Source organism: Canis lupus, chromosome 1 (assembly GCF_048164855.1).
Source record: "Canis lupus baileyi chromosome 1, mCanLup2.hap1, whole genome shotgun sequence".
Lineage (NCBI taxonomy): Eukaryota > Metazoa > Chordata > Mammalia > Carnivora > Canidae > Canis > Canis lupus.
The window spans coordinates 87,707,126-87,731,159 of record NC_132838.1 but is presented as its reverse complement, the minus strand read 5'-3'; the positions used below and the strand labels follow the sequence as shown (position 1 = coordinate 87,731,159).

Here is a 24,034-nt window from a genome sequence, read left to right as displayed (position 1 = left end):
AGATATAAATTATACCTCAAGTCATCTTTGAAAAGCACTGATTCAGGTAGGTGCTGTGTTAGCACCTTTGGTGGAGTTGTTACAAAGAGAACTCCCAAGGAGTCCCAGGCTTTAGGAATTACTCTATTATTGGCTTAACAATTGCTGTAATTCATAGCAATTAAGTTGTCTAGTTTTCCCTCCATTGCCTTGTGCCTTAACTTGCTGTTGCATAACAAATACATCCAGTTGACACCAACATCCAGTCTCAGCCTCAGGTCTAAAGCACTTATTTCTACCACCTTAACTACCTGGAATTCAGGGGGAGGAGGATTTGAAGGGATAGCAGGGATGTTGAAAAAGAAATAGTGGTGGTGGAAGAGGTCCTTTGAGAACTTTTTTTTTCATTTATAACATGTCAATATTCATAACTGATAATCTAGAGGAAATAAAACCAAAACAAAGGTTAAGGGGACCTTTCTTCCTCATGGAAATCCATAATTCTGCCTAGATGTTACCAATACAGACTTGCCTAGCTCCCATTGTCACTCGGATTTCTTTAAACACATCACCCACATTTAGCTACTTGAGCTCCTACTTAGAAAGAGAGAGAGTTGACAACATGAATTTGGGTGACTTAATTTAGGTTGGTCCAGGTCTTATTAAGTCCAAATTGTGGCACATCTACACACAGTCTTCTTTCTAACTTCAGTGTTGAAGTTACAGAAGGAAAGTGGAAGATGATTTAAATTCCAGAAAGATATTTGAAGAGCTGTTTCCTGACAAAATGATTCCCGACTATATTGTTCTTCATCTAAAGTGCTAATAAAACCGTGGTAAATAATATAAGGAACATAAGTATTAAAAAATGCTTCCTGTTCCATTTTTAAAGAGCATTTTGGAATAGATATGTGATGCAAACCAATAGGTATAGTCTGATACTATGATATTTATGTCAATATAAATGCCTTTTTTTGATGAATTATGGAAGAAAGTTTCCTTGGATATCTGAAATGATAAGGAAAAACTTCTGTGAGGTAACTATAATTTTTCTATTCCTGTAGTTATGAGTCTTCTCATTTATGTCACAGGGGAGTGAGGCAGCTCGTACAAATCTTGTATTTTTTTTGCCATCTGGTTATGTTTTTCAATGTGCACTTTTTAAGTTATCAACCCACTTCTTTCTTTTTTTTTTTTTTAACCCACTTATTTCTTATGGCCATTGGTTGGTCCATTTTTCCTATGTGATAAATACACATATTTAGACTTAAATTTGGTCTGAGGCAGAGATATTACAAGAGTCTATCAAACATCATGTATCTTTCCCATAACCCTCATACGATGAAAAATAATGCCAACAATTGTGCAACTGCAGTATGACAAGTGTGAATGCCCTAATTGGTCAATTGGACCAGAATGATGAGTTGCCTTTTTTTTTTTTTTTTTTTTAAACCAATGTCACTTCTAATCTATTACAACAGTAATGAACAGCCAGGCAGCCTATTTCCCACGGATATCTTCAAAGCTCTACAGATTGCCATTTGAACCATTCTTTAATTGCATTTGGCACAGATTGTAGCATGTTCCATAGAACCAAGAAGGCGTATTAACTAGATTTGGCTATCCCTAAGTCACTATAATGATGAGGCTTTCTATGTCTGAAGGAAGCTTACCTTTAGTCTTTACTATCAACTGTTATAACCATTAAAACCATGTAACACATAGCAGTTGCCTGAAAATTTGAATTTTTAGGACAATGTATTCACTTTTTAAGATTTCTTATTCGGCTTATAGGAATTAAGAGTATTTTTTGCTTTTTTTCTGTGTGTGTGTATGTGCGCGTGTGTGTATGGTTTGTCCAAACTTGGCTATAAAATTTTCTGGATAATTAAGATAAAATTGGAAAGGGTTAATCCAATAGTATCTGTACTCTAAGATGTTTCTCAAAGGTTTATCTTTTATTCATAAGGGGATTTGACTTTGGATTTATTTTGTCATTGACAGATATATATATATTTTGCCTTCAACTCTATTGTCTTATCTCCATTGTTAATGTATAATCCATACCATTTAAAGAATGTCTGTAATAATTGGGAAGGATGACTGTATAATATCTTTCTCCTAAGCCAGTGATAATTCACTAACTATTTCTATTTGGCTATTCTGGCTTGAGTAGAGTCACTAATTTGACTCCAGCACATAGAAAATAGCAAGGAGGCATGGCTCCCTTCAGGCTGTTTTTCTAAGTTAAGAGGTGATGATGTACATTCGGAATAAGATCATAAAGTACATTTTAGAGTGGTCATTCAGAGCACTTCCAATCAAACATGGAAGATTGAATACATGCATTTTTCCTGGTTCCTCTCAAATATTCTCTTATAATGACAGTAAAGGCACAATAAAAACAAGACAAAGGCATACCCTACAAGGACAAGAGAATGGAGAAGGAGGTGGCAATTCATGATAGATGCCAACAATATATTGAAAGCTTTACATGGATAAGTAGTAACCAGTAGTCCTGCCTGGGGATGTTTCAAGAAAAATGACTGGAAAGCGTAGCATAAGCAACAAGAAACAGGCTGTTTCCCTTGGCTGAATCTCAGACAGGCTTAGGTATAGAGGAACCAGGTATTTTTGAAGGCTGAAGAGTGGTTAGGTTGTAGGGTGAAACCCATATGAACAATTGGTTTAAAGTCTTTAAGACAAGCAGTCAAATTTCCTCCTCCACTCTACATAGACAGTCAGAAAACCAGAGGTTTATTCTTTTGGAAAGTTGAACCTCAGAGGACTCAGTCCTGAATGCAGCTGAAAGAAGGCACAAGGCACCAGACTGGAAGTAAGAAGATGAAGCAAAAGTCTACAAAAGGGCCAATGAGAGCCCCAGGTTCCTTACCTCTCTCAGCTGCTGGAACATGAGCAATGTGGCTGAAGCTCTTCCCTGCAACCCCCTGCCCATGCCTGCCTTACCTGCACACATCTTCAGATATAGCATTGGAGGACTTTTCTTTGTAAATACTCAGAGCACCAAACAGAAACCTGATGATCTTGGCTTTCAGGGTTCTCCCAAAAAATATTGGGTACTCACTGACCAGGTCACCAGCTACTAAGTTCCACCTCAGTATAAAGATTTCTCAGTTTGCATTTTAGTGTCTCATTTTCAGATAGAATAATAGCCAAATGTTTCTAGGATTTGAGGAAAGCCTCTAACAAGAAAGACTGAGATCATGAAAAAAAAGTTTTGAAAAACTGTATCTACAAATGAAATCTTCATGGGGAAGGAGGATTTACTTCTTTAGTCAACAGGGTAGTACACATTACCAAAAGTGGAATGAGTTAACAATATGCAATATCTTTTGAGAAAGAGGTCCTATTACAGTAAGAATGTTAAATTAGGCATCTGTAAATTGCCAGAAATATCTAGAAATAGGATAATTCCCCTAGATCAACAGTTTCTTCTTTTACATTATGGGGTCAGATCTTGAGTTTTGAGATTAAAATAATTCCAATTTCTGAAATTTGATTATTTTCTGGGGAATACTTTTAGCTGATTTGTTGAGGCTGTGTCACTTTTTATTTTGTAAATAATTATCTTGAAAGAAATTCTGTGGTTTGATTCAATTTTGGTTACTTCATTTTTTTGTGCTTTTGAATTTTTTTTTAAAGGTGTCAAATTAATACATTGTTCTTTCTACTTTGGAGTTAAGCTTTATATCTGCATGTTCAACCTCAAAAAAAAAAAAAAGAGAGAGGATCAACAAATTAGCTAATTTGCAAGTATTTATGAAAAAGCATCATGTTCAAGGATGGTTAAAACCAGTTCTAAGGGAATCTATATTTGCATGCAGTCTCAAGATTTTCATTTAAAGAGGCTATTCTAATTCTTAATCAATATGAAGGTGTAAGTGGTTAATACTGATAATTATTATTATTTTTAAAAAGATTTTATTTATTTATTCATGAGAAACACGGAGAGAGACAGAGACACAGGCAGAGGGAGAAGCAGGCTCCACGCAGGGAGCCCGGTGTGGGACTCAATCCCGGGACTCCAGGATCACGCCCTGAGCTGAAGGCAGGCATTAAATCACTGACCCACCCAGGAATCCCTTGATAATTATTATTTTAATCATATGTATGCCAAAGGTGGAATAGGAAAAACTTGAATAATAAAAATACACCTGCACTTAATGACATGACCAAATATGCCTTTAAATAAAATTGAGAAAATGATAACATTCTAACTACTTGTGAGGTTGTAAACATGCTGCAATATGAAATGGTATTCTAAACAAGCACAAAGCACCACTTTTCTAGAGCCTAGTGGGAAAGAGGCAACACTGATGACCTCTTTCCCCAAAGCAGTCTCCTGCACTGGATAGCTATGATAACACCTGGGTGCAGGTACTGTCTGAGACAGCAGTAACACATTTGCTAGTGAAACTACTCTCCATAAATCCTCCAAACTGGAAGGACCCCATGATGTGGAGGTTTGCTTGGTGAAGTCACATGGACCATTCCCTGAGGCTGGGGTCAGAGAGCTGGCTTTGTCACAAGGAACTTTGGGCAGAAACTGTAATACCCCAAGCCCCAATTTTCTCATCCATAAAAAGGAAGCTCTGTTTGCTTCACAGGGCTTTTCCTAGGCTCAAATGAACACATAATGTGAATGCGTACTGTATAAGAAGCTCTTTCCCAAATGATAAAGTACCATAAGGTACAAGTTATAGTGATATGACTATTAATACAAATAATAGTATAACATAAATATTACGATGCCCCATGGTGACCACCAACTTTTTAGTTGTATCTTGACAACTTTGGGATGAAAGTATACCTCTTAGACCTGGAATGGCTAGGGCTCTGAACTCTTACTTTTTATAAAAGGAAAACTAAAATACATGCACCTAGGGTCATTTTGTGGTAGCAAAATACCACCCCCTCCCCAAATCCCACACGTGGTCAGATTAAAGGGCTAATGGTAATTAAAGATCGACACACAGTGAATAAGATTAATATTAGAAAAGGATTACATCAAAAAAGATTTACATCAAAGGATTCTTTCTCTTTTCTCCCAAAGAAGGCCTGGGACACGAAACAAGTCCTTATGCAAAGCATTTTAAGCCTCTCAGTTATTTTTAAAGAAGTGGAAAAATATGACGAGGTAAGCACAATTTTTTTTCTACTGAAAAATAGCAAAAGTTATAATGTGCTTAAGGCATTACTCCACATATGGGGAATCATACTATACTGGAGGCAAACTGGGTCAGGTATGTCCAGGTACTTGAAAATTTTGTTTAGAACAGTTAGAGGAGAGCATATACAGTCCAGGAAATGAAAAGGTGTCTGAAGTCATCCCATCAAATTTCAACACCAATATATGTGTTTTTTTTAATGTGCAGTTTGTTGAGCTAAAGATGCAAGTTGTCTTATATGGCATTGTGTACAAATGCAGTAGACATAGGTCTGTGTTTGCACGTACACAGCCATCTAATTATGATGTGTAGCCATAGCATTCATAGACACACACACACACACACACACACACACACACACACACACGTAGAGGTTCTGGGTGCTTTTAATATAAACAATCAGGACTATGATCTAAGACCAAAATAAAAAGTAAGATAAGCAGGCAAGTCCTAGAGGAAAAATTTGCTTTGCTTTGCTTAAAATTTAGGAAGTAATTCCATTACAGATATATGCATGTCTCCAACTGACAAGCGAAGAAAGAATCACAGCACAAGAATGGTGAAGAACTTTAAAGATCAAGGAGCCCGAGGAGGTGCAGGGACCTGGGATTTTTCCCTTCAGAGTTAATCTGAAGCTCAAAGGCAATGTCTATGAAAACACTTTGGGGATTGTTACATAAACCACAAAAAGGCGTATTTTCAGTGGAGCTGACCAATGGCTCTGCCATCTAGGAGCAGAGTCAAATTAGGACCCAGGTAGGGTTTGCCTGGGGCTATGGAGTGAATGGATCTGGGCAAGTGGGACCATGGCACATCACATGGGCTTTCTGGGACTGCTTTACCCTGGTTTGCTATATTTCATGTTTGCATCTCATGGAACATCTCTCTATACATCAAGATCTATGCCTTTGGTATAAGAGCTAGGGTTACTCTCATCACTTTCTGTCAACAAAGTTTTCTTGAGCACCTACCCTGTCCCAGGCACTGTTTTCAGCCCCTACTTGTACAATGCTGATCAAGAGTGCTGAAGATATTAAAAAAAAAAAAAAAGAGTGCTGAAGATAAAAATAAAATACGAGGTTATGTACTCTAGTGAATTCTGGAAAGAATAGAAAATAAGGCACCTGGATGTCTCCGGGGCCCAGATCTCTGGGCTGTCACATGAAATTGTCACAGTATTACTAATATTTATATAACACTTGACAGTTTGTTACCTAAATAAATGTTAGTATTTCATGACAACAGTACTTACAACAGACCTTCTTGAGGGCCTACATCTCTAAGACGCTTATATCTTATTGCCATACTGATTCTAACAGGATCCACCAAAGGATGTGGATACTGCTGCTAGGTCTGTGAATCTGATGTGAGAAAAAGAACACAAGTTTAGAAGTCAGACAACATCAGTTTGAGTGCTGGCTTTACTGGGTGCCAGGGTCAGGACCTGGGAAGATCCTTATCTTTTCAGAGCCCCATCCAAGACCCAGGGAGATGACAAGAGTCCCTATTTATCAAGTGTACTGAACCTCAGATAAGATCTTGTCCATGAAAGCACTTGGCAAAGTGTCAAGTGCTATATAAACATTAGTAGCGATGTGACAATTCTGTATGCCAGTGCACACACACATGGATCTGCAGTCAGAGGAGACCCACTGCTGCATCTTATGTTCTTTGTAGAATTCTCAAGTGCACACCACTTTGAATTCTGTTCTTATGCTTAATGCATATTAACTTTTCAGAAGATTTTTTAAAACCTTAAAATTTTCTACAACAGGGCAAGACCATCATTTCCATTCCAATGAGGCATGTCTATCTATAAGATAGCTTATATGCCACTGAAAATCTAGAGGAGCATGTTAACTGCCCAAGCTATCTGAAATGAAACTATGTAATTCATAACTGGATGGAATCCTAAATTTTCGTTTTCTTCCTGTCCGATATTTTCATTAGAACTATCTAATACAACAAACTGATTAATTAAAGGTGACCTGTGATAACTCCCAGTATTTGTGATGAGACAAATGGATTACAGAAAATTTTTCGTATTTATGAGTGAAGAGAAATTCCTTTTGATAATTTTCTACTTTGTGGTATATTTTCAAATACCATTTTCAAGGAATTTCCTGTGAGCAAAATGACATTGAGAATATATTGTACAGGAATATACAGAAACCTCAGAAAATTAGATGGTGCATATAATTTACAAAAAGAGACAGACTTCTGGCTAACCCTCAACCCCAAACCAAAGGGGTAATCTCATAAAGAACACACCTGGAAGAGAGAGCAAATTTAACAGAGAGAGCCGAAGTCTTAGATGACCCTTAGGTGCACAGTATGGCAATATAGTCTAGTGGAAAGTGGTGATTTAATCTTACAAATTTATTTAGCTTAAATTGATCACTGAAAGGCTAAAACCCTTCAAAATATATAGAGGCCTGGATGTATTTTCCACTTCAGCCACACATATTCATTACATTAAGCTGATAACCACCATATCTTTGATTTCTTTATGAGATACAGTCACAGAAAATAAAGAGCCAGATGCTAGAAGACAAAAGGATTCAAAAGTGAATGTGCATGAATTATTATGCAAGAAAAGCAGTAATCAATGTGTGAACGTGTAGGGACAATGAGTACTTCCAATAACAAAAGAGACAAAAAATACAGCTGTTTAATCACAACTGATGTTCACTGTGTAGTAAAGTACTTTAACATTTATTAATAAAAGCCTCAAAGTTCACTGTATATCACTCTTGGATTGGATTCGGCAGATTCTCATGAAAAGATTACTCTGACAAATAATAATAATGAGATTTATAGGGACTAATGCCTAAACCAAGAGATTTATGTCTTTTTAAAACCAGTTTCTCTAGTTTACAATAGTTTTTTATGTGACAGAGCAGTGTAAAGACCTGCCTCAAGCCACAGAGCCTTTCAGAGCAAAGCAGACATGCTGACTAATCTTTCTGACAGGTGAGAAAGCCAAGGTGCACAAGGGAGAGTGTTTATTAGGGCTGGAACTAGATCCAGATTTTCCAAACATTCCTCGTAGAGATCTCTTATTATATTAGACAGTCGCTCCAAAAGTTTGAAAAAGTCTAGGCTGAGTTTTGAAGAGGAGAGATTGTTTTCCCAAAGGCAGTCTCCTAGAAAAAATTATAAAATCTGTAGGTGGATGTCTGCACCGAGAAGAAGGCAGTGATTACATTTAGTGAAAGGAAGAAGCAGAGTATGCTAATGGTTTGTAAAATTAAACAAACAATGGCTTCTAAATTATGCTGATGACCTAGAAGACAGTTCTCTGTACTGCTGTGCACCAGCTCACTGGCCATTAATAGCATCTCTTGTGGAGGTCAGGGAGGGTCAGACTGGTAAATTATAGTAAGGCTCAGGCTGCCTGGGCCGTTATTATTAAACCATAGATAATTAACAGTTCATGATAAAATATAGTGTTAAGTCCAATTTCTGGAGCTCTGCTAGCTCTGGAGATACCCCTGCTCCAATGAGATCCCTGACAAGTGTTGCATGGTAAGTGATTCGTTAGAACGGTCTTTATTTTGGCATTGTAGGAACCTAAACTCTCACTGAGCAACTTGCAGGAAGTTTAAAAGTGAATGTTTTTGAAAGATTTTCTTGTTTTTTTTTCTATGTCTACCAACATGAAAGCAGACTGAGGATACAGAAGCTTGGGCTATCATTTGGGCTCAACAAATCTCTGGAAGAGAAGCTCTTCCTGGGAATGAAGGTGATCAAAATGGCTCTAGGAAATGTGTGCCTAACTGGCAAGCTTGTAACCACCATGGAACTTGGACAAGAGAAATAAATGTGCTATCTCTTCATAGGAAACAGCCAGTGAAAAGAGGAAGCCAAGGCCAGTGCCTGCATAAAATATTCAAAGAACCTGAAATGTGATGCTGCAGAGAGAAAGGAGGAGGGCATGGAAGCCTCTAGGAAAAGGATGAGTGATAGATGTGAAATCGGGATGAAAAAGCAATAGAACAGACCAAAATGAAAAGAGGGAAAGAGAGCTTTCATTTTATAAGATAATCCAAACTACTATCATTGACTGCAAATCTGCACCACATTTTGTTGTAGCCTTAATACATGACTTGCCATTCCCATAGGTAGTCCGACAGTTAGATTTTATGTATAAACACATGGTCGCTTGGGCAAATTTGACCATACCCTTCAAATAGATCCTCACTGCCTAAAGGTTTGTGTCCAAATGTCTTATGTCATTCTAAGCCCCTTTCTGTTTCTTTCCTTACTGATTTCTTACTTTGTTTCCCCTTCACACCTCACACTTGAGCCACAAAACTACATCTGAGATCCTAAGCTGTTTAAATTGGTTTATGTCCCTTGGGATTTTTTTGTACTATATCCTCTACCCAAATCACCAAAATTCTTGTCCCCTCCCCTGGCCTCTTAGGGATATGCTGTTTTGAAAATTCAACTGAATCATTAGGTCATTTATAAAGCTTTTCTTTACCTATAACTGAGGGAGAACTGACCACCCATTCCTTTGTGCTCTAATGTACCCCACAGATGCCTAGACCATAGTAATGATTACACTTTATAGCATCTGCTTAACCATGTGTTTCTCTCCACCAGGCTCCAGGTTAGGAACCCTCCCTACTTTATTACCATAGAAATACTTCTTAGCACTGTGCTTGCATGGAGAAGTCACTTAATATTTGAAGAATGATTTAATAAATGAATGGGTCAATCAATTAACTATTGAATAAATGTATACTTGAAGACATTGGTCTTAATTGTACCAATGTGGCATTATAATTGCTTTAGAGTATCCATCAAGAAAGAATGTAAGGACAGGCATTGTATAAACCCTCATCATCCTTTCCTTTCTTGGACAAAAAGAACATTTCAGAGATCTCAGGGTTGGAAATGTCCATGGAAGTAAATTCATCAAAACAGAAAAATCAAATTCCAGGTATGAGAATCATAACTTTAATGACATAGATATAATCGAGCATATAAGAGGTCAAGAAATAGATCTCTAGAAAATCAAGTGAATGAGGTACAAGTGCAGGTCATAGTTTAGAGACTTCTTGCAGAGATTAAGAAAGTTAAAAGAAGGGAAAAAAAAAAGAAACAACAACCCAGAAATGGAGTTTGGAGCTTAAGGGTACACATAGAAAAAAATAAACAGACCAGAGAATTACAGAAATACATTATGAACATTAAAAGGGAATCAAGTAATTAAGTACTTCATCTCAAAAGGCATATTCTATAACTTACAGTACAAAACTAGGAAGTAGCCACAAATTTCTTTTAATAAGAATCTCTAGTCTTTTCCCACTCTAAGTGGATGGTTCACTTGGATCAACCTTTGCACACTCTTCTCATTTCTCTCCTAGCCAGAGTTACTTCATAACTTCTGATTCTGCCCTAAATCATGTTGATGGTCCAGACTCATAGGTGAGCAGTGTCAGCCTAGAGGAAGAGTCTGTGTCTGGCCTCAGAGGCAGTGAGTCACAATGCTTTCATGAGGACAATATTTTCCTTATGAACATTTATGTTTGTTTTTTGTTTTTCTTTTTAAGATTTTTATTTATTTATTTGAAAGAGAGAGAGAGACAGAGAGACAGAGAGACAGAGAGAACAGGAGAGAGAGAGGGAGAAACAGGCTCCCCAGTGAGCAGGGAGCCTAATGCTGGGCTCTATCCTAGGACCCTGGCATCATGACCAGAGCCAAAGATAGATGCTTAACTGACTGCCCAACACTTATGTTTTAGAGGTTTATACAGAGCTTTCAAAACTGTGTTCTATGATATTTGCAGTGGGATATAGGGGGCAACTCTCCCTTCCCTTCATTTGTTTTCAAGAGAAATTCCTGACTGGTTTGCCTTAACAATGTGCTTTGTTTCAGGGCTATTTATATGCTGCCTTGTTCCAGAAGGAACAGGACAGCCTAAAATAAGAGGGATATAGAAGAGAGAGAGAGAGAGAAAAGGGCCTAAAATATAAATAGCAAGTAGATGAAGGTGCATGGGGTAAAGACCTACACATTGTCATGGGTGTGGCTATGATGACAAAAATTAAAACCAAGGGAAACACCCTTCATCACTAAACTCAGAGGGGACAGATTAATGACTCCAGAAGCATTTCCAAAAAATAAAGAGCCAGTCCTTGGAGAGAAAATCCCCATGAGGCAGCTCCAAGTATTACCAAGTAATACAGAAGGCAAGACATTCCTAATCTGATGGCTTATCTTGTGTGAGGAACTTATCAAAATATAATATTCACCTTTTTTATCTTAACAAGATAAATTAAATGTGACTTTGGTTAGCAACCTGTTTATAGTGGTAAAACATTTTATGGAATTTGAAATATACCGTGGAAAGAACACACTCAGGAATTTTATTTTATATCCAGAAATAACTTCATTAAATAATTACAAAATTTAAGCATTCAAAAAATTGTTTACAATGGGAGAAGCAGAAATATATGCAGCTATGGAGGACCACCAGACTTGGATAATTTGAAGCATTAAAGTTTTGATGTTTCTGAATGGCACAAAAGAACAGAGAGAAGGTAAGTTTTATTTCCAAGTTATTAATTTCCAAATTATAATAACAGACTAATGTCCCTTGAGGATGATGTCTGATTGGAGAGTACATGAGAGATCATATATAAAAGTGTTGTGTAAACTTTAACCGGTTGGTAATGTCCATTATCGTTATTATATATCTATTAAATATTGTGCTTGTTGCTACAATTAGGATAAGAGGACACTGACAGACACTGTGGCCACACAAAGTAAGCTTCATGCCCTAACAATCTTGTTCTTTGGTGACTGCGGTGCAGTCATATAGAACATGAGGTCAGCAGTGAATATCATCCAGCTGTAATTACATTATGTCACTTTCCTTTAACCAAGCCTGCTTCTCAGCAACAGAGCTAGCTGACAAGGATCCAAATTCACCACACCTGCAGGCAAGTGGTACATAGCAAAGGCAGGATCAGAAAAGTCTGAGGTGCAAAGAAGCATCATCTCACAAGGTCAGTTATGGCTACAGCTCTGGTTCAGGCAGTTCCCTTCATCTCCTCACCCCCACACTCAGCAAAGCCGTGGTTATGCTTGACCTTATCACACTCAAGATCTGGGATGCGTCATCTCTTTTGTACTTGACACTCATTGTACTTATTTAATAAATGCTGATGACTGAATGAGAACCAATTAAGATTTATTTTGTTACTTGGAAGGCCAAGTATTTTAATTTGGAGGAAGATAAGAGAGGGACACAGATTTCAGATTTTGTACAAGAGACACAATTTCTTTGCATCTGTATGAGACAAGTTAGGGTCGTGTTGGTTTTCCTCCCAATCTTTCATCTATTACTTGAATAAGAAGTTAATTGCTTTTTTCTTCTTCCAGAGAAATTACAATGAGCTAAACACAGGCCATTCACTCAATGATTCCATTTTTGTGGACATACTCAGCCCCAGGCACCATGCTAGGTGGTGAGATCCCTGAAGAATTTCACAGTGCTTGATGCCTAATACATCCTCGATGAATGAATGAATGAAGAAATGAATGAATGAAGGAATGACTTCTGATTTGCACATAATGATGTTTCAGGGAAAAGAAAGTTTGTTGGCTTGGATTTCATTAGAATAAGTTCCAGAACCCTTTGAAAGAGCCCACAGTTGTGCCATAAATAGAGCGACCTAAGCCTGTTGTTCCTGCTGCTAGTTTACAGTCTGGTGTAAAGGGTGCCATAACACAAGGCAAAATGTGCTCTGCTGTAAATGTGAAAGAGCAGGTAAAGAGGATGGGGAATGTGGAGATGTTATCCATGAAGATGGCCGGGGGAAAATTACAGCCAGAGCTCTTTCCCAGGAAAGAATTCAGAAACCAAATCCAGTACAAAGGAAAGATGACTCCGTGTTGGTTTGTACCTTACTGTCCTTTCCTGTGTTGAAACGTTAACATTTTCAGATATAATGGGTCTTTTTTCCAGGTCATGAAGCACAAACAATGTGCCGGAGGCCTGAACAAAGTTGGCTCATCAGCAGGGCTTTGCACTTAAAACAAAGATCAGAGTTTTCCTGGCTATTTAAATGAGAGTTGAGCATTAATACACAGAGAAATGACTGACATGTTTGGTTGTAGGGATTAGCTTCATTGTATGGAAATGCCACATTGGCATCCCTACACTAACATTCTCTGTCTCTTAAAGTGTGAATGGTGGCTTCCGCCCACATCCCTAAAAAGATAATTTCCCTTAAAATACTCTGTTTAATGTGTTCTTGGGATTTTTTTTTTTTTTAAGGACTTGGGTAAAAAGAAAGGGATCAGAACTAGGAATCAATTGTATTTTTTTCTTGACAGGGGAACTGATGGAAATTTTGTTGAGTTTATCACTAAAACATGAAAAAGCAAAGTGCTGAATATAAAACACTAAAACGTGATTAAGTTAAATTTTATGGTAGAATATTGTTTCACTTTATTGGCTAGGACTACTAGGATCAAATTTACCACCCTTTTGGCTCTATTCTTTGCAAATAGCAGGGTTCTCATACATAAGAGTTATGCAATAAATGAGTTTAACTGTTGTTTAAGCATTCATTGCGTGTATGTAAGAGTAGAATGGAGAAAATGTTTTCTCTGAGATACAGAATGATATAGAATTTGAAATAGTAATATATTTTCTTTTTTGCTTATTTGAAGTTAACACAAATTAAGAGTAATTGATACAAATAAAGATTCCCTACTTTTCTGGCAAACCTGACTATCCATAACACAGCCCCAGACCATACTAATTCCTGTTGATCAAATATTTGCCTAATAAGAAAACTAAGAAAGTTTCTGAGAAGTTACTTCTTTCTAATCAAAGAAGTACAATTTAGTTATTTGTTCTGGGATTGCTTCTTGAAGTTATTACCTATATCAACAAGTGTGTGAACATGGTTTCCAAGGGCCCAGTAGATTAGAAGCAGTCTGGGGAGGGGTGTGAAGAAGGGGGATCAGAAGGAAGGACTTCAAAGGCAGATAAGAAGTGACCTCAGAAAACAGAGCAAGCTGGGGCCTCATAGGGATGAGGTAAATGGCCAACATATATTAACGACTGTAGGGCAGCACTGACTTTCAGCACAAAATGTCACAAAATAATGACACTTTCAAGGAAGGGCTAAATTGGATTTGGTGTACTGAGTTTGGGAAGACAGGGTAATCATTTAGAATATTTTCTCTTCAAAGGTATTGAAATAAAGTTTTACTAATTTAATGACACCTTAAAAGAGTGAAGGGGGAGTCTTTTCACTGCACATCAGTATCTTTTGATAATAACAAAATCTGAAAGGAGTTTTTCTAAAGTTCTTGTTTATATTCCAAAGCATAAATTTCCTTATGGCTGGGGAAGTTTTCCTTTTAAAGATCCCTGAATGGGGATCCCTGGGTGGTTCAGCGGTTTTGCGCCTGCCTTTGGCCCAGGGTGCGATCCTGGAGTCCCGGGATCGAGTCCTACGTCGGGCTCCCTGCAGGGAGCCTGCTTCTCCCTCTGCCTGTGTCTCTGCCTCTCATAAATAAATAAAAATAAATCTTTAAAAAAATAATAAAGATCCCTGAATCTCATCACACTGCTTCACTCAGCATGGCTTCATGAAGTAGGTAAGCAAAAACTCACCTGTTTTGGCAGGTTTCAAGATATGCGGGGGAGATGCCAATAATCCTGAAAAGCCATCTCCTGAGCATCAATAATAAATAGATATGGCTCCTGTCAATCATTAATTATCCATTTTCCTCCACTAGAATGTCTAAGCCTACAAATGTAATGTAGGTCACATTCTGGTGTACTATTTCTAAATCTATGCCTTTCATAGCATTTTTCCTGCAAGATGTCACTTAAAAGACATCTGAAGTTAATACACACTGTAATCTCCTTCTGGAAATACCCAATGCACATTAACATATTAAAGAGCATAAATATTGCAGTAAAGTAAGCTGTTTAACTTTTAAGTCAACATTTTCAAAACTAATTAAAAGTCCCTTTTCCCTTTATGTAGAGAGCAGTAGCAACTATGAACATCTTGCAGAAGATACCATGCCTACGCTAGAATTTGCACTGTCATTAAAACTGACCAAGGGGAATGGCCTCTATTTAACTGTAATTATGCCATTTTTCTTTCAGTAAAGTATATTTGATTACTCTGAGGAGTAACATACCACCGTACAAAGAGACCAACAGATTTACTGCCATAAATAGATGCAGCAACACTTTATAAATACCTGGAAATTAGATGTGCAATGAATAATCACTTGTCATCTCTATAGTTAATTAATATGCTTGGGAGATAATCCATTATAAGAATTAAAAGGCAAGTCACATGATACAAGATACTTGAATTACATTTAATCAATTAAAGGTATGTATCAATAATTACAAATCAATAGTCCATGTCCTCTAAAAAACCAACCCTGAGGGAAAGCTAATGAGATACTGCTTTACTGGAGTATAGAAAGTCCAGAGCAGCAAGAGTGAGGGAAATAGAGAAGAGAGGTAGGGAAGAAAGGAAGCAAATACCTAGCTATTCAGAGATTTATAAGAACATCTAGTTGACTGTTCAGTCCCTAGATCAGACATAGGGACAGGATATAGATGCCTACATCAGAAGGGTTTATGGAAAGAAGAGAAAGGGAAGAATTTGTATGCTCCCATTGTCAAAGGGCTCCACACTAGGGCATTAACTGTTTTACATTTCTAGGTTAAGTCAATTTGCCTTTCCAGATATTCTCTAGGGAGTTGGTGGGTGAAGTAGACCCTCCATGGTCTTATAGGTTGGGCTCGGGAGCCAGAACTACTATAGCTCCAACATGGTGGGCATGAGGAAGACCACACTAATGACCAGCTCCTTATGCTGGGGAAGACCCAAGCAGCCTATGTTGTAGGGGAGGAGGCAAAAGCATTGGTCGCTTGTGCCGTCCATTGAGCAAGTAGCTAAGGGTTCAAGGGTGGGGGTTTGAAGGACTGAGTTAATCGAGGCAGGGTCCAACACACACTCTAATGACGAGTTGGCAAAGTTCTTGATGAGATCCTTTGAAGTAATCCAAATGGTCCATCAACATTTTAAAATGTATTCAGCCTCCTTTGTCATCAGGAGAATAAAAATCGAAACCACAATGAAATACTGGTACATTTCCCACCCTAATGGCTATAAGTAAAAAGACCAACAACATGAAATGCTGGTGATGGTGCAAGAATGAGATTCTTGAATGCTGGATGTGGCATACATTGCTATAATATGTGGAGTGTAAATTGATATAACTACTTTGAATTTTCTACTAATGTTGAATATATGCATAACCTAGGATCCAGTCATCCTGCTCCTAGGTGAATAACAACAGGAATACATACGTATATTCACAAAAGGCATGTAGATGAATGTGTATGGTATCATTAGTTATATACCATGAAATACTATGCACAGTGAGAAAGAATAAACTCCTCCTACGGGCACCCATGTGGGTGATTCTCATCAACATAATGTTAAGCAGAAATTCATATATCAAAGAATACTTTATTCCATATGTATCCATGAGCAGATTGAAAAGGGATTACCTGAATTAGGACTCTGAAGAACCTATGCATCTCTCTCTTTGCATGCACTACATTCCTTTAGAATCAATTCTTGGCAAAAAGAATTCAATGCTGAATAAACACCACTTCTCCAAATCGTGTACTCAGCCACATACACGTGTCCCCGTGCATTATGTTATTAGGGTAGACTTGGACAATCCGATATGTTAGGTAGGCCTCAGAAACAAGTTCAATTGGTGTGCTGAGAATGCACAGTTCTATAAATTTCCTAAAGATTATTGCATGACACACTTAAAGTGAGTTAACTTAATGTTATGTGAATTATGCTTTGATAAAGCTATTTAAAAAGGAGTTTAGGTAGCACAAAGCCAGTCTTTACATTTTTGCATCTTTGCCTGTCTTCTGCAGACACTCTTCCTGCTGCTATTTGAAGATACATAATATTTTCCTTAGATTACCATTTTTTTCCTACTCAATCATTGCTTTCAAAACTTATTACAACTCCTTTAACTTAGCTTGTGGCTAAACCCTCACACACTGATACTCCACTGGTGAGAAAATTTCAGTTCAAAAAATTGTTAAGGGAAACAGCCAGCTCCTTTTATTTGATTTAAGTTATTGTTGTGCAGCTAAGTGGTCTCAGGCTTGTTTTCCCTCCACATATTGTGGTTGGATCTCCAAAGAGGTTATTTTTCAAAAGGAGATTTTGCAGGTAACCAGCATGTTAAATAGAATGTAATGTTTGGGCCCTGAGGAAAGAGAGGAGACTCTATAAGCACTTTGCACAGAGGCTCACCTGCTGTGAACTCACCTGCCACTATACAACTAATTGGCTTATCAGAAATCATGCCCACTTCAAGGGTAAAAGTGATTGGCCTTCCTGACTTTGGCTTTCTAAATGGAGTAGGCTATTGGACCTATCAGAAATGACAATGCCTCTCCAGGGACAATTAACTGCAGCCTACAAATGGCTCAGTCTGTTCATTTCTTTCTTTGACAATCTGGGTAAACTAGCTGATGAAAACAAAGCCTAGAGAACCTGAAGGGAAACACTACTTAAGGTAACGGAGTATTCATTCCCATGGTATTTCACACTTTTCAATATTCGTTCATATCTACTACGTGTTCATATTTACTAATGTAATTATTCAGGTGTGTCCTATGTTAAGATGATGGAAAAGGTACAGAGGGAAGATGAAATGTGTTGGATTACCTCAGGACAACAATAGCCAGGGATCGAGCATTTGCTTCCTAGCCTGCTACAGGGGGTTCTTAAAACATACTTAGTTTTTTTCCCTGATAACATTAATTCATGTTAATGTAGGACAGTATGGAACAGGTAGAAAATACAAACAAAACAAAACAAAACAAAACAAAACAAGTCATCATCACCTGTCAGTGCTGAGAACTGAGTCTCTTTTCCCCAAGAGATGATGGTAAAGTAACGTAGCGGATACGAAGGAAAAGATGCCCAAGTTCTCAGGGTCATGAGTTAGAAAATCTTTTTTTTTTTTTTCAGTGTGTATATAGAAATGTATTTTCTATGAGCCCTTCTTGCCAGATGTCAAATCTGCTTCCCCAAGAACTGCATTTAAGGAAGACTCTAGAGAGCTAGTAAGTCACTCTGAAAGTTCTCCGTTGGATACTTCTAAACACTCTATTGATCAAGCCGGGCTCAGTCATATAAAAGGACAGAGATAACTTGATTTTACTTCTTTCTTTTAAGCCAGTGGTTCCCAGATAAGGGTGGTGATTCTCCACCCCATCTCAGAGAATATTTAACAGTCTGGAGACATTTTTGGTTGTCATATCTGGGGGGCCAGGGGTACTGCTAAACATCCTCCAATAACAAAAATAACTACTCTCGACATTTTGTTGAACGTCTGATAATATCTCTTTTCCTTCCGTGATTCCTTTTCTTTTTCCTCCCCAAATTATAGTCACACTGACCATCCACTTCCATATCCTATTATTTTTTAGTTACAATTATATCGTGAATATTTCCTTGTATCAGGATACTTCAGAACGTGATACTTAATGCTGTGCAATACTCTATCATGTGATTTATTGATTCCCTCCTGATAATCATTCATTGCCTTTCCAGTATTTCAAAATCTATAAACAATGTTGGTATGAGCATTTTTAATTAATTAATTTTATTTTATTTCATTTTTAATTTTTTAAATTTTTTTGGTATGAGCATTTTTGACCACAAACCTATTTCCATGTCTCTAATGATTTTCTTTGGATGGATTCCTAGAAGCACAGTTACTGAGTCAAACTAAATGAATGTTTTTAAAGCTTTTCCTTTTATTGCCAAATTACTTTTTCAATTAACAGTCTCTCTGGCAGTGTATTAGAGTATTCATCAGGCCCATGCTGCTTCTACAACATCTTCCTCAGTTAAAATTTGACTAAATGCTAATACTTATATCTTATAGCTCTCACGTGACATGCAGGGTATTAAGCACTTTAGCAACCATTCTCTCAGCTGAGTAGTGGGAAGTAAGAAATTTAGGTACTATTATCCTCCCCCTCCCCACACGCACACATAAGGAATTCATTCATTCATTCATTCATTCATTCATTCATTCATTCAATAGCTTTGTTTTAATTACCACCCCTCCAGCAATTTTATAGTTGAGGATGAGGAAAAGGGTTAGAGCCAGCCCAAGCCCACACAGCCATTAAATAGAAGTCCTGGGATTTGAACCCAACCATGCTCATGTCAGAGCCTGGATTCCCAACCTATTTTTATTTTCCCAACCTTTCTGCACCTCTATGCAATCTCTATTGCATCTCTATTACTCATTTTAAAGAAGTGATTTCTTCAAGAATACACAGATTTAAAAAAGAAGACGACAAATAAGATGAAGAAGACACAACCAGGATAAGGAGACTACTTTCATTCTGTGCTCTTTCTATTCCTCTGTGAAGCCTCATTATTACTGAGACAATTGCCATTTTATAATGTGAATTACTTGAAGCAGACATGAGCAGATCCACAGATCCCAGCTAGTCAAGGATTTTGGCCTTGAGAATCTCCAGTACTTGGCGAACAAGGGTTTACCTACATACCCCTTTCCAGCAGATGGCGCTGTTTTTCCAACATTTAAATTTGCTACACCGCAACTTTCAACTTTTGATTGATCTGAGCAGGTTTGCTTAAGGGTATTCAATGAAGTCTACTTTGCACATGGATATTATGGAAATAGCTCATATGCCCCAATTGAACCTGAAAATGAGAGGCGTATTTCAAATAGAAAACCAGTCTTTGCTCAGTATTGATGGAAACATGTTTTTGAGAGTACTAAGGGCAAATAAGTGACAAATCACCACCCTACAGCAATGGCCTATTAAAGCAGACCTTTTGGGACACCTGCGTGGCTCAGTGGTTGAGTGTCTGATGGAGTTCCACATGGGGCTCCCCACAGGGGGCCTGCTTATCCCTCTGCCTGTCTCTGCCTCTCTGTGTCTCCCTGAATAAATACATAAAACCTTAAAAACAAAAAGCTTGTCCTATAAAATAAATAATAAAATAAAATAAAATAAAATAAAATAAAATAAAATAAATAAAATAAAATAAAATAAATAAAATAAAATAAAATAAAATAAACCAGACTTTTTTTCTTAGAGACACATAGGTAAATATTTTGGGGAGGCTATATAGGAATCAAGGGTGGATCTTAAACAGTAGTTACAGAAAGATCAGGAGTCATTTTACAGATTCTATATTGTTTCTGTGGTAGATATCACAGAACTCGTGTTGGTGGAATATGGATTAGATGGTGAGGGTGGGGGTGGCTCAGCAGCGTCTCATTTTCCAAAATAATTTAATGTTAAGCTGGATGAAGAAGCACAATATCTCCTTTCACCCAGTCCAATGGAGATAAATTTCTCACTGTCAATACAGGTTAGATGTTCCCTTAAACACAATTAGGGCTAAGAGGAGAACGGCGCCTTTGTTGGGTTCAGAAATTGTTTACAATGTAGAATTGAAGCCAGTCTGATTCTTCTGAAAACAGCAGCAGTTTAGGGCCCAGTTTCAGGGAGACATCGTATGATCTGCTTGTAGCTAGAAAATAAAAATGTGTGCTTGAAAAAATCCAAAACACCTCCAACCACCTTTAAAATGAAAGCACAAACAACTACTCTTAAGCCATACAGAGAAGTCATCCACGTCTCAGGAAGACCAAAGATGATCCATAGGTTGTTGATGAAGAGATAAATAATCAATGGTATTGACATGAAGATAACTTGTGATGACTTCCTGCCCAAATTTCTGGAAATGGAATGGAAATAAAGTAAAAATCTGAGTTTGTGTGATCTTCAGAGTGAGGTATCCCCAAGACTAAAGTGAAACAGAGCAGCATTTGTAAAATATTTCAGGTCTAGCCCAAACTAGTGTACTTGTGAAGTTATCTGTATTTATTTGTAAAGATTTGTAGTTATACAAGTCAGAGATACTAACGTGTGAACCCTAATCTCTTGCAAAATCACAAGACTACATGTGATTCCTTGGAGAGACTCACCAAAAAAAATGAAAAGTAGGCTCTCCCCAAAAGAAGTGTGGGGTATTTGAAAATGAGGCAGAACAATACCACAGGTAAAATTACTTTTTTTAGATCTTAAAACATCCCAGAAACATAGAGACAACTTTTGCTTCACCTAGTACTTTTTCAAAGAATCATGATAGCATGTTCTAATTCAACTCACAACCTTGTGTGGGGCTTTAATAATAGAATTTAACAAGTGGATCTACTTCCCTGTGACCCATTATTTGAAATTTGCTATAATTTACTTAGTCTTCTGCATATCTATCTGATGTACTTGGCTGTGTTGCTCCTACATGCGCTGCAACTGGTAGGCAATCTCAGTCCTGGGTGAGCACAGAGAAGGTATTTTAAAGACTACATTTTTTTTAAGACTACATTTTCAATGGTGTCTGCGACCTTGTAGATCTGAGAACACAAATATCCACAACTCTGAGATCACAAATATCCACAACGCAGAACATGTCAACTAAATCTTCCAATCAGAGGAGACCTGTTTTGACAGCTGTCCCCATGACAGGCATTGGGTTTAATCAGAAAATTTCCAGCTTGAAGGTTGAATGCTAGCCTGAAAATGCACCATATATATAAGGAAATTCCATTTCAAATAACATGCAACTTTATTCTACAATTCTCCATGACAGTTGAAAGCTCAGTCTGGTTGATCACGGTTTTATGTTACACATTATTATCAATATATTGAATATTTTTCTGTTTATCGTCACCTTGTATCTGAATTTATTGCCCTCCTAGTTCTCTTTTCATGGGAAGTTTTCATGGGAAGTTCTCTTACAGGGAAGCTAGAGAGAGAGAGTTTCCTTACCTTTTTGTGGAAATTTAAATTTCCTTTCATACTATTATGTTCTGCCTGTAGGAGGTGAAAATACATTAAGCTGCAGATAAGACACTACTGAGCGACACCTGGGTGGCTCAGTGGTTTAGTGTCTGCTGTTGGCTCAGGTCCTGATCCTGGGGTCCTGGGATCGAGTCCCACATCAGGCTCCCTGCAGGGAGCCTACTTCTCCCTCTGCCTATGTCTCTGCCTCTCTGTGTGTCTCTCATGAATAAATGGGTAAAATCTTAAAAAAAAAAAAAAAAGACACTACCAAACGCTCCCTGAATGATACTGGTAAATGTCATCCACAAAACAACTGTCAGACAGCTAGGAAGATCAATGAACAAAATTTCAGGAAATTCACAGCATCAGAAAAAGGTAAAGAAGTTTCAACGCAACCAGCAAAGGCTTAAAGGCATCCAAATCTCCAAATTTAATTTTGTAAATTAGAAAAGTACATTAGGGTTTTCTCAGAGGGACAGAGCTAGAGAGAGAATGTGTTTTATTATATATACTTTCTTGGGTTGCCCGCTTCCAATGACTGGGTTAATGATCTGTGCCATTCACAAGGATTTTCTGAATACTTTTATCCCAATGTTTCCCTAAGGCTGGGGCACAGAGTCCGAAGTTCCCATTTTGTACAAAAAAGGGAGATATGGCAAAGTCACAGCAGCTCATAGGTTCTGCCAGCAGGAATTATTTAGCTCAAAACTAGGAGCCCAGCATATTAACTGGGTCTCTCTTTTGCTTTTGGGTATCAGCCACTGCCCCCTAATTTAAGCCTCCTTCCCATTTTTAGCTCTGCAGCAGCTTCTTTACCTCTCACAAGTTACTAGTTTCTTTTTCTTTTTCTTTTTTTTTTTTTTAAGATTTTATTTATTTATTCATGAGAGAGAGAGAGAGAGAGGCGTAGAAACACAGGCAGAGGGAGAAGCAGGCTCCACGTAGGGAGCCTGATGTGGGACTCGATTCTGGGTCTCTAGCCCCTTCAGCGGCGCTAAACTGCTGAGCCACCTGAGCTGCCAAAGTTACTAGTTTCTAAGAGCATTATAGGCAGTATTTTTTATTAATAACTTTGCTGAGAAATCTCTTTTTTCCAAGATGAGTGTAGAAGCTGCTTTAGAGACCTTCATTCTTTCTGAGTTCACATGACTTCAAACTCATTGCCCCATCTTTGCAGGCCATCTGAATATTTAGCTAGTTAGGCAAGATGGGAAGAGCATTGGTGTGGGGGGTCAGAGAGAGAGAGGTCTGGGATCAGTTGCCACTTCTGTAACTTACTAGGTATGCGACATTGGGGAGCATTAATGTCTTGGAACCTCAATTTACTCATATGTGAACTGCTAGGACTGCAAGCTAAAGCTCTGAGAAAGACATCTAGACTTGTTTGAACAGATCACTTCCCATCACTCCTTTTAAAAAATTGCCTTCTCTCCTCAATTTACACTGTAAGAGTGATCCTAGGGACTTCTGGACTTGCTGGTGATCTGGACCCTCTGGCCACATTGACAGAGCAACATGGAAATCTGATCCCAAGGGAACCCATCCAGGGATTAAGTACAGCCAATTATGGTGTCTTTCTTGAGAATTTAATTCAACACACACACACAAAATATAGTTAAGACAATACAGACCATAGGAACCTCTGTAATACTATCAACATTGGATTGCCCCTCTGGGTGCTTCATTATGTCTGGCCGCTGAACATTTTCAACTGGATCCAAAGAAAAGATGACAAACCTGAGCCATTGATGACATGGAGTGATAGAACCCACGAGGTTCTAAGAAACATGATCACAGAGAGATGTGGGAGGACAAAGCAGATGTGTGGAGAGAGGACGAATCAGGATGTCATCCAACCCCATGGGAGACCTGGCATACCTATGCTTCTTGCCCTTGGCTGTCTTACAGTTCATC

At 37.9% G+C, this 24,034-nt stretch overlaps 1 protein-coding gene and 1 long non-coding RNA gene across 14 annotated transcripts in view; one reads left to right on the top strand and one right to left on the bottom strand.

Moving 5' to 3' along the window:
* Window positions 1-9,833, top strand: part of LOC140639862 (uncharacterized) — a 131,036-nt gene extending 121,203 nt beyond the window's left edge. The window contains exons 3-5 of one of the 4 annotated variants that reach the window (XR_012036508.1): window positions 5,054-5,137; window positions 8,838-8,913; window positions 9,011-9,833. This is a non-coding gene — a long non-coding RNA (uncharacterized lncRNA). Of the gene's footprint in view, window positions 1-5,053; window positions 5,138-8,834 lie in introns of all 4 variants that reach the window. The other 3 variants (XR_012036510.1, XR_012036506.1, XR_012036507.1) reach the window with 3 other exon arrangements.
* The window catches only part of TRPM3 (transient receptor potential cation channel subfamily M member 3), a 493,501-nt gene that overhangs the window by 275,116 nt on the left and 194,351 nt on the right, over window positions 1-24,034 (bottom strand). The gene's annotated exons all lie outside the window — the stretch shown is intronic.